We start from the raw sequence: 9,582 nt of genomic DNA, 5'->3' as shown, positions 1-9,582 counted from the left end.
AATATAATAACATAATCAATAAAGTATATTTTAATAAGTCATTAAAAAAGAAGTATTACCTCTTCCCTAACTGTCCAAAAAATACATGTAGAGAATAATTGGAAACATCCAGCAGTGGCAATTATATTTGGAGGTCTGGAAAGCAAAGGGCAAGAAGCACTACTACAAAGATTATATACAACACAACCCCATGGGGTAAGAGAACATGAATAGAGAACCGGTGACTAGATAAGTACAGTATCAAAAAAAACACCTTGGGTCAGTGCTACAAGGAAGCTGCACTCAAGTATAAGCCCATCCTGGTAACCTCACTGGTGGTGAAACAACTGTTCCTCAGAATGAGCATTTGCATTATACATGAAGGACACATGTACACTGATGCATGATCCCCTCTGGGCAACCTTACTGAGGCTGAAACAACAGTTCCTCAAAAACAGCATCTGCAGTATACATGAAGGTTAGAGCCAGGACAGTCCTTAGGGGGATGGCCTTTCCAAAGGATAATGTACTTGCCCATCACAAGAACAGAAGAAATGACAGACAGATCCCTCGGGTACAGATTCTTGCTGCGGGGTTTCTCTGGCTCAGACTAACAGGTCACTTTAAGTACCCTTGGGAGGGGTCCATTTTAAACAGCTTAGATCCATGGTATTATTGGAGTTGGACCTGTTGGCCTCTTTGGCTATCCACTCATCAATCAGATCCTGTCTCTTTAAAACTAGGTGTTTTCCTTTCCAATATTTGAGCATCTGATAGTCTTGCAGAGTGCCAACAATGTCTACAAGATTCACAGCTATCTCCTGGCTAATTTTTTTTGATAGAAATCTCTTTGCCTTTAAGGCAATGAAGAACTTCTTTCCAGTAACTGTAATAGCTTATGATTCCCAGGTTTGAGAGTGGACATTTTGGGGAGTCAACTTTTTCTTCCACTCTGGAAAGCAAATAACTGAAATCAGTGAGCATCTTGACATAGCCCTGTCTCATTTATGGATATGGAGACATGGTAAAGATACAGGATACATTAGAGTTCAGGACTGAATTCTTTTCCTTGGAAAAATACCCAATCAGGTGATAGCCAATGTTGTCCACTTCTGTCATAACATAGAACAGAAAGGGCTCCACATAATAATATGTCTTTTGGTCCAGAAAAAGCTTGGCCAACAGGCACAGGTTTTGGCAGTAGATCTTCTTTTACTTGCCATCCACTTCAAACATCGATATTGAACCTGTGGCATGTCCCATCACTGGGTGGGTGTTTCCACACACAGCCTTGTGTTGGAAGTGTATCATTTGGCTCTTCATGTATGTTAAATAGAATTCACACATATAGAAACACCTCAGTCATGCATATTCTTCAGGATAGGGAGAATAGTACCAATATCAAGCTCATAATGACAAGAAGAAATTGTTTCAATCATGTTACTCCCCCCTGTGATTTGACTTGTAGCCTTAACTTCTCCAAATCTTCTACAGCCCAGATTGGAGCTCTTCAGAAAAGATTCAAGTCATACTAGCTAGTCAGATTTTCCAAAAGATTTTCCTGAGTGTTCCCAAAGGTCTACCTGTGTCCCATTACACTCACTACAAGTATTCTTTCACAGAAAAAAAAATGTGTTGTATGTTTTTATTTTATTTTTGTTATGACTTTCTTTTATTTATTGATTTTAATTTTTATCTTTTAACATTTTTCATTGTTGTTCAAGTACAGTTGTCTGCCTTTTCCACCCACCCCTCCCTACCCCACCTCCCTCCCTTGTTTCCACTTCAGTCTTATTGTCCATGTGTCCCTTATAATTGTTCCTATAAACCCTTCATACTTTTCCCCCTTTATCCCCTCCTCTTTTCCCTCTCGTCCCTGTCAATCTGTTCTCAATTTCAATGTCTTTGGTTATGACTTTGCTTGCTTGTTCTTTTGTTGATTAGATTCTTATTAAAGGTGAGAACATATGGTATTTGTCTTTCACTGCCTGGCTTAGCATAATGCTCTCTATTTCCAGCCATGCTGTTTCAAAGGGTAGAAGCTAATTCCTTCTTTCTGCTGCATAGAATTCCATTGTGTAAATGTACCATAGATTTTTGATCCATTCATTTACTGATGAGATCTTAGGTTGCTTCCAACACTTGGCTATTGCATATTGTACTCCTATGAACATTGTGGCACATAGGATCCTTTGGATTGGTGTTTCAATGTTCTTAGGATAAAATCATAGCAGTGGACTTGCTGGGTCAAAAGGAAGTTCCATTTTTAGTTTTCTGAGGAAATTCTATACTGTTTTTCCATAGTAGTTTCACCAGTCTGCAATCCCAACAATGCACTAGGATTCCCTTTTCTCCACAACCTCTCCAACACTTGTTGTTTGTTGCTTTGTTTATGATGGTCATTCTGACTGGTGTAAATTGGTATATCATTGTGGTTTTAATTTGCATCTCTCTGATAGCTAGCAATACTGAGCATCTTTTCATGTGTCTCTGGATCCTCTGTATGTCCTCCTTGGAGAATATTCAAGCCCTTTTTCCATTTTTCAGTTTGGTTGCTTGTCTTCTTAGAGTGGAGTCATGTGATTTCTTTATATATTTTGGAGATTAAACCCTTGTCTGAGATATCATTAGCAAATATGTTTTCACATACAGTTGGTTCTCTTTTCATTTTAATGCTGTTTTATTTAGCTCTGCAAAAGGTATTTATTTTGATGAGATCCCATTAGTTTCTCTTTCCTTTATGTCTCTTACTCTAGGGGATATATCAGTGGAAATATTGCTGTGTGGAATATCTGAAATTTTCCTGCCCATGTTCTCCTCTAAGACTTTAATGCTGACAGGACTTACATTTAAATCTTTTATCCACCTAGAATGTATTTTTGTATATGGTGTAAATTGATGTTTGAGTTTCTTTCTTTCTTTCTTTCTTTTTTTTTTTTCTTTTTGTGCATGTAGCTGTCCAGCTCTCTGAATGCCATTTGTTGAAGAGGCTATTTTTACTTCATTTTATGCTGCTGCCCCCTTTATGGAATATTAATTGACCATAGAGACTTGGGTTTATTTCTGGAATCTCTATTCTATTTCATTGGTCTATGTGTCTGTTCTTATGCCAGTAACCAGGCTGTTTTGATTATAGTGGCCTTGTGATACAGTTTGATATCAGGTATTGTGATCCCTCCCACTTTGTTCTTCTACCTCAAAATTACTGCAGCTATTTGGGGATGTTTATGGTTCCATATGAATTTTTGAAGTATTTGTTCTATATTTGTGAAATATGCCATCAGTACTTTAATAAGAATTGCATTGAATCTATAAATTGCTTTGGGAAGTATGGGCATTTCATGATGCTAACTCTTCCAATCAATGAACACAGTATATATGTTCCATTTGTTTATGCCTTCTTTAATTTTTTTCTTCAGTTGTGTAGTTCTATAAGTACAGGTTGTTTACTTCCATGATTAGGTTTATTCCTATGTATTTTATTTTTCTTGTTGCTGTATCAAATAGGATTTTTTTTCCTGATTTCTGTTTCTGATGTTTCATTGTTGGTATGGAAAAATGCCTTGATGTCTGAATCTTGACTTTGTATCCCACCAAATTCATTTATTAGGTCGAGCAGTTTTTTCATGGCATCTATAGGATTTTCTGTGTACATTATCATGTCATCTGAAAACAATGACAATTTTGTTTTCTCTTTTCCAACTTGGATGCCTTTTATTTCCTTTTCTTGTCTGATTGCTGTGGCTAGGACTGCCAATACTATGTTGAATAGAAGTGGTGAAAGTGAACAACCTTGTCTTATGCCTGATCTTAGTGGGAAAGATTTTAGTGTTTGCCCATTGAGTATAATGTTGGCTGTAGGTCTCTCATACATGGCCTTTATTATGTTGAGAAATGTTCCCTCTATTCTCACTTCACTGAGGGTTTTTATCATAAAGGGGTGCTGTATCTTATCAAATGCTTTATATGCATCTATTGATATGATCATGTGATTTTTATATATGCTTTTGTTCATGGGGTGTGTTAGGTTTATTGATTTGTGAATATTGTTCTATCCTTCCATCCCCGGGATGAATCTCACCTGGTCATGGTGTATGATCTTTTCAATGTATTGCTGAATGCGGTTTGCCAATATTTTGTTGATGATTAGCATTTATGTTCATCAGCAATATTGACCTGAAGTTTTCTTTCTTTGCTGTGTATTTATCAGTTTGGGGGATTAGGATAATTTTGTCTTTCTAAAAAGACTTTGGATGTCATCCATCTTCTTGGATTTTTTGGAAACACAGGTTTGTGGAGAAAAGGGGTTAGATCTTCCTTAAATGCTTTGTAAAATTCTCCTGTAAAGCCATCCAGTCTAGGGCTCTTCTGTGTCAGAATCTTTTTGATTACTGCTTCAATTTCATCTGCAGTTATTGGTCTGTTCAGACTTTCTGCTTCTTCTTCATTTAGTTTTGGAAGATTATGTTTTTCTAGAAATTTGTCCATTTCACCTAGGTTTTCAAATTTCTTGGCATATAGTTCTTCATAGTGGTTTCTTACATTCCTTTGTATTTCTTCAATATTAGTTGTGATCTCTACTCTTTCACTTCCAATTATATTTATTTGGTTCCTCTCTCTCTTTTTCTTGATGAGTCTTCTTAAAGGCTTATTGATTTTGTTTATCTTTTTAAAGAGCCAACTCCTGGATTTATTGATCCTTAGGATTTCCTTTTAGTTTCTATGTCATTTAATTCTGCTTTGATCTTGATTATTTCCTTCCTTCTACTTTCTCTGGGTTGTTTTTGTGTTGTTCTTCGATTTCTTGTAGGTGTAGGATAAGGTTGTTTATTTGAAATGTTTCTATTTTTTTTATTTTTTAGGTAGTCCTGTATCAGTATGAACTTCCCTCTCAGGACTGCTTTCATTGTGTCCCATAAATTTTAGGTTATTGTGAGTTCATTTTCATTTGTTTCCAGAAACTTTTTGATTTCTTTCTTGATCTCATTCTTGACCCATTCATTATTTAGCATGCTATTCAGTCTCCATGAGTCTGAGTATTTCTGAGTTTTTTCCTTGATGTTGGTTTCTAGTTTCAATGCCTTGTTGTTGGAGAAAATGCTTCATATGATTTCCATTTTCTTGAATTTTTTGAGGCCTGTTTTGTGTCCTATCATGTGGTATATCTGCAAAAATATTCCATGTGCATTTGAAGAGAATATGTATTTTGCTTCTTTGGTTCTTCATATATATATATATATATATATATCAGTTAAGTTCATTTGACCTAGGACATTATTCAATGCCACAATGTCTTTATTGATACTTTGAAAGATCTATCCATTTTTGACAGTGGGGTTTTAAAATCCCCTACTATAATTGTGTTGCTGTCAATATTTTTCTTGAAGTCCTCCAATATCTTCTTGATGTATTTGGTTGCTCCTATATTGGATGCATATATATTTACAATGTTTGTGTCTTCTTGATAGATTTTTCCCATGAGTATTATGAAGTGACCTTTTGGGTCTATTTTTATGGCTCTTTTTTTTGAAGTCTCCGTTGTCTGATATGAATATTGCTACCCCAGCTTTTTTTTCCTGTTCATTTTCTTGGAATATTTGTTTCCAGCCCTTCACTTTCAGTCTGTGTAGGTCTTTTGTCCTGAGGTAGGTCTCTTGTAAGCAGCATACGTGTGGGTTATGCTTTCTTATTCATTCAGCTATTCTATGTCTTTTGATTTGAGCATTTAATCCATTTATATTTAAGGTTATTGATAGGTACTTATTCTTTGCCATTTTTTTTCCTATCTGTGTTCCTCTCTCTCTCACTCTCTTTCTTCCTTTTCTAAAAGCAGTCCCTTTTGCATCTCTGGCAGAGCTGGTTTGGTGGATGTGTATTCTTTCATATTTTTTTTTCTTTGTCTGGGAAGCTCCTTAGTTGGCCTTCCATCATGCTTGAGAACCTTACTGGGTAAAGTAGCCTTGATTGCAGGCCTCTGGTTCTCATTACTTGGAATATTTCTTGCCATTCCCTTCTGGCTTTGACCATTTCCATTGGAAGTCAACTTCTAGCCTGATCCAGGCTCTCTTTTATGTTACTTCCTGTTTCTCCCTTGCTGCCTTTAAGATTCTCTCTTTGTCTTAGAATTTTGCTATTTTAATTATAATGTGTCTTGAAGTGGGCCTCTTTGGGTTCCCCTTGATTGGAACTCTCTGTGTTTTCTGGGTTTGTGTGACTTTTCTCTCACAAATTATGGATTTTTTCCATCATTACTTTTTCAAACTGATTTTCTATCCCTTTCTCTTCTTCTTTACCTTCTAGTATCTCTATTATATGGATATTATTATGTTTCATGTTTTCTTGCATCTCCCTTAACGACCTGTTCATTCTTTCTGTGTTGCTTTTCTTTTTCTAGCTCCTTCTGGGTGTTTTATCTACCTTGTCCTCTTGCTCTCTCATTCAATCCTCTACCTCATCCAGCCTGCGTATAATTCGTTCCAATATGTTTTCTTTTTATTTTTGAGATGTTATTGTTCATTTCTTCCTGGTTTTTCTTTATAATTTCTATTTCCTTTTTCATCCTGATGTAGTTCTCACTCAGTTCCTTGTAGCTGTCTGTGAGTTCCTTGCAGATCTTTATAACCATTATTTTGAATTCTGTATCTAATAGTTTGATTATCTCCATTTCATTTAGCTCTTTTAGTGGGGAGTCTTCCATTCCTTTTAATTGCATGTTCATTTTTTGTCTCCCCATTTTAATTGACTCTTTTTGTCTGTTTCTCTGGTTTCTGATGTTTTGCTTTGCTAGCTGTCTTTATAGGGTGAGCTTCTATTGTAGAAACTCTGTGAGGTTCAGTGGTGTGTTCTCTTTGATCTTCTCGTCTGGATGCTCTCAGTTTTCCCTTTCTTCTGTTTGTGTGGGCTTTCTTATGGTACTTGGGTTTTTACCTTTGTTGTTTCCTTTGTTAGTGATTTTTCTCCTCCAGCAAGTATCTCAATGTTCACAGTTCCCACATGTTCTTGTATGTTATCAGAGGCAGGGGGTAGGCAAAATGAATTAAGACAGCAGGAGAGTATTTTATGGTATTTAAAATACAAGCAAGTAAAGAAGAGATAGGAGATTTGTTGGTTAAGTATAGTGTTAACTGTTATCTTTCACCCAACTAGGTAATTTTTATAAAAGGTGAAAGAGAGGTAAGACTCTTTTTAGAGAGGAGGGTAATTGTGACCTGAATACAGAAAACAGAGCACTTGTGCAAGGTTAGATGATGAAATATAATGTGAGTAAAAGATAGAAAGTAGGCATAATGTGAAAAAGAATAGAGTTAACCACAATAATAATAATGCTCAGGATTGAAGTGAATCTGGCTAAGATGGGGGGCGGGTGCTTGTAGTATGTACAATTGTATGAAACAATTATTTACAATAGTACCAGAACAACAATAATATGACAAGAAATATATTTAATTTGGATTACCAGAATAGAAAGTACCTGATCAAGACTTGTGTATTACTGGAAAATGGGTGAAGTAAAAGAAGGAAAATTAAAATACAATAAGGAGAAAATAAGGAAAACCAGACAAATAGTGTAATTGAACAGAGAAATAAAATGAGGGAAAAACTAAACCTAAGGAAGAGAAATAAATACTAGTAAAATGGTAATAATAATTAAAAGATAATATTAATACATATCAACAATAAAATGCTAGCTCTGTGGGATAGGAAAGTGACATTTGTCTGGTTTTTTTGGTGTTAGCCTTGTGCTCCCTTTTTGATCTGTCTCTGGACCCTTTGTAACTCCATGTCTTATTATCTCATTTGGGGGGAAAAATGGGGAAAAAGAGAGGATCCAAAAATAAAATAAAATATAATAATAATAATAATAATAATAATAATAATAAGAAGAAGAAGAAGAAGAAGAAGAAGAAGAAGAAGAAGAAGCCTCCTGCTGCCTTTATACTTGTTCAGCGACTTCTGCTGGTCTTCCTAGGTGCCACAGGAAGAAAATGGCTGGGCCTCACTTTTCTCCCTCCCTATGGTATTAAGAGGATGGGGACCAGGTCTAGGCTGTGATTTCCCAGCCTCTGGCCTCCCCCCACCCCCCGCCCAGGTCCTCTGTGTGCTTCAGGCTCAATTCAGCCACTCATCCTCCAGGCTCCCAGCATGAGTGGAACTCAGACACAGAGCCTGAGACAGGCTGGGTACCAGTGGTTTTGTTCAGCTATTTGGTTTCTGGGAGTTTCCAGGCACACAGCATGAGTGAATCTCAGATGCAGAGACTGAGACATGCTGGGCACACAAGATTCTGTTAAGCTACACTGTCAGTCTCTGGGTGCACACAGCTGAAATCTCCCTTGGGGCACACCAGCCACTGCTGGAGAGTTCCTTTCAAAGCAGCTGACTGCTGTTGTTAACAAGTGCCTGGCTTTTAATACAGCCCAACTTTCCAGTCTGTCTGGAGACTATCAGAGTCAGGGTCTGACACAGCCCAACTTCTACCTTCTCCAGGTGTTGCCTGGCTCCTTGATTTTTCTGGTGCCAGCATCCACAGTCCCTGCAGATTTGTACCACCTCTGTGTATCCCCAACTTCATCTCTATTCCCCCCACTGACTTCCAGCATCCAGGTCCCTCCTGGTGCCAGGCTGCCCTCCCTGCTCTTGTAGGGGAGGGTCCTGGTGCTCTAACTCTTCTCCCCATACCCTCCAGCAGGTGCTGGGCCAGGAGCTACAGCAGCCTTGGTCCTAGCTCGGATCCCAGAGATATTTCCATCCCAGTGCAATCTCCTCACTGTCTGTTTTTCAATGTCCTCTGCAATTTTTTGCCTCCAAACTTCATATAAGCAGGAATTTTGTTGGTTCCTCAGAAGATCAGCTAGGTATTCCACCTTGGCACAGGGAGTACTGGGCTCTGCTCCCACCTACCTTTTATTTTTTTTAAACATTTTATTTATTTATTTTCAGAAAGGGGAAGGGAGAGATAAAGAGCAAGAGAAGCATCAATGTGTGGTTGCCTCTTATGCACCCCCTACTGGGGACCTGGTCTGCAACCTAGGCATGTGCCCTAGACTGGGAGTCAAACCAGCAACCCTTTGATTCATAGACTGGCTCAATCCATTGAGCCACACCAGTCAGTGCTATCTTTATTTTATTTTTAAAATCTTTATGCAGTGGGTGGGGGAGGGGGCTCTGTGGGTAGAGTCCCCTCTCCCCGCTCTGCCATGGATAAGAATAAGTCACCAAGACATGATCTGCTTGGAGAGGAAAGGTGATCAATCTCTCAAAGGAGAAGGGCCATGAGCCTGTTCCTCAATGGCCTTTAATTGAGTTCAGTTTGCACAGGAATATAGGTAAAGCTCATCAGTCATTGTGAGTCAGTAATGATCAAACAACAGATACCATTCAAAGAACTGTGAGGGTTTATTCTGAGACAGGGTTACTTAGCTAAAAGGCCATAAAACTTTGGGAAACAAATTCATTTCATTATTGGACCCTTATCAGAAAATTAAGGGCATTCTTAGCAAAACAGGTTTCACAGGATTTTATTTATTCTTTCTTAGGCCTGATCACCCCAGGGAACTGCCTGTTCCTGCCCAGGGCTGCACTGCCCTCCAGCATTGTTTCAGG

At 37.9% G+C, this 9,582-nt stretch overlaps 1 pseudogene; it reads right to left on the bottom strand.

Moving 5' to 3' along the window:
• Positions 1–602: 602 nt before the first annotated feature.
• On the bottom strand, positions 603–1,573 carry LOC123820574 (annotated as a pseudogene).
• Positions 1,574–9,582: the final 8,009 nt, after the last annotated feature.

Source organism: Phyllostomus hastatus, unplaced genomic scaffold (assembly GCF_019186645.2).
Source record: "Phyllostomus hastatus isolate PE091 unplaced genomic scaffold, TTU_PhHast_1.1 phas_contig_36, whole genome shotgun sequence".
Taxonomy (NCBI): domain Eukaryota; kingdom Metazoa; phylum Chordata; class Mammalia; order Chiroptera; family Phyllostomidae; genus Phyllostomus; species Phyllostomus hastatus.
The sequence above is the reverse complement of the archived record's forward strand: the minus strand, read 5'-3'. Positions and strand labels throughout refer to the sequence as shown.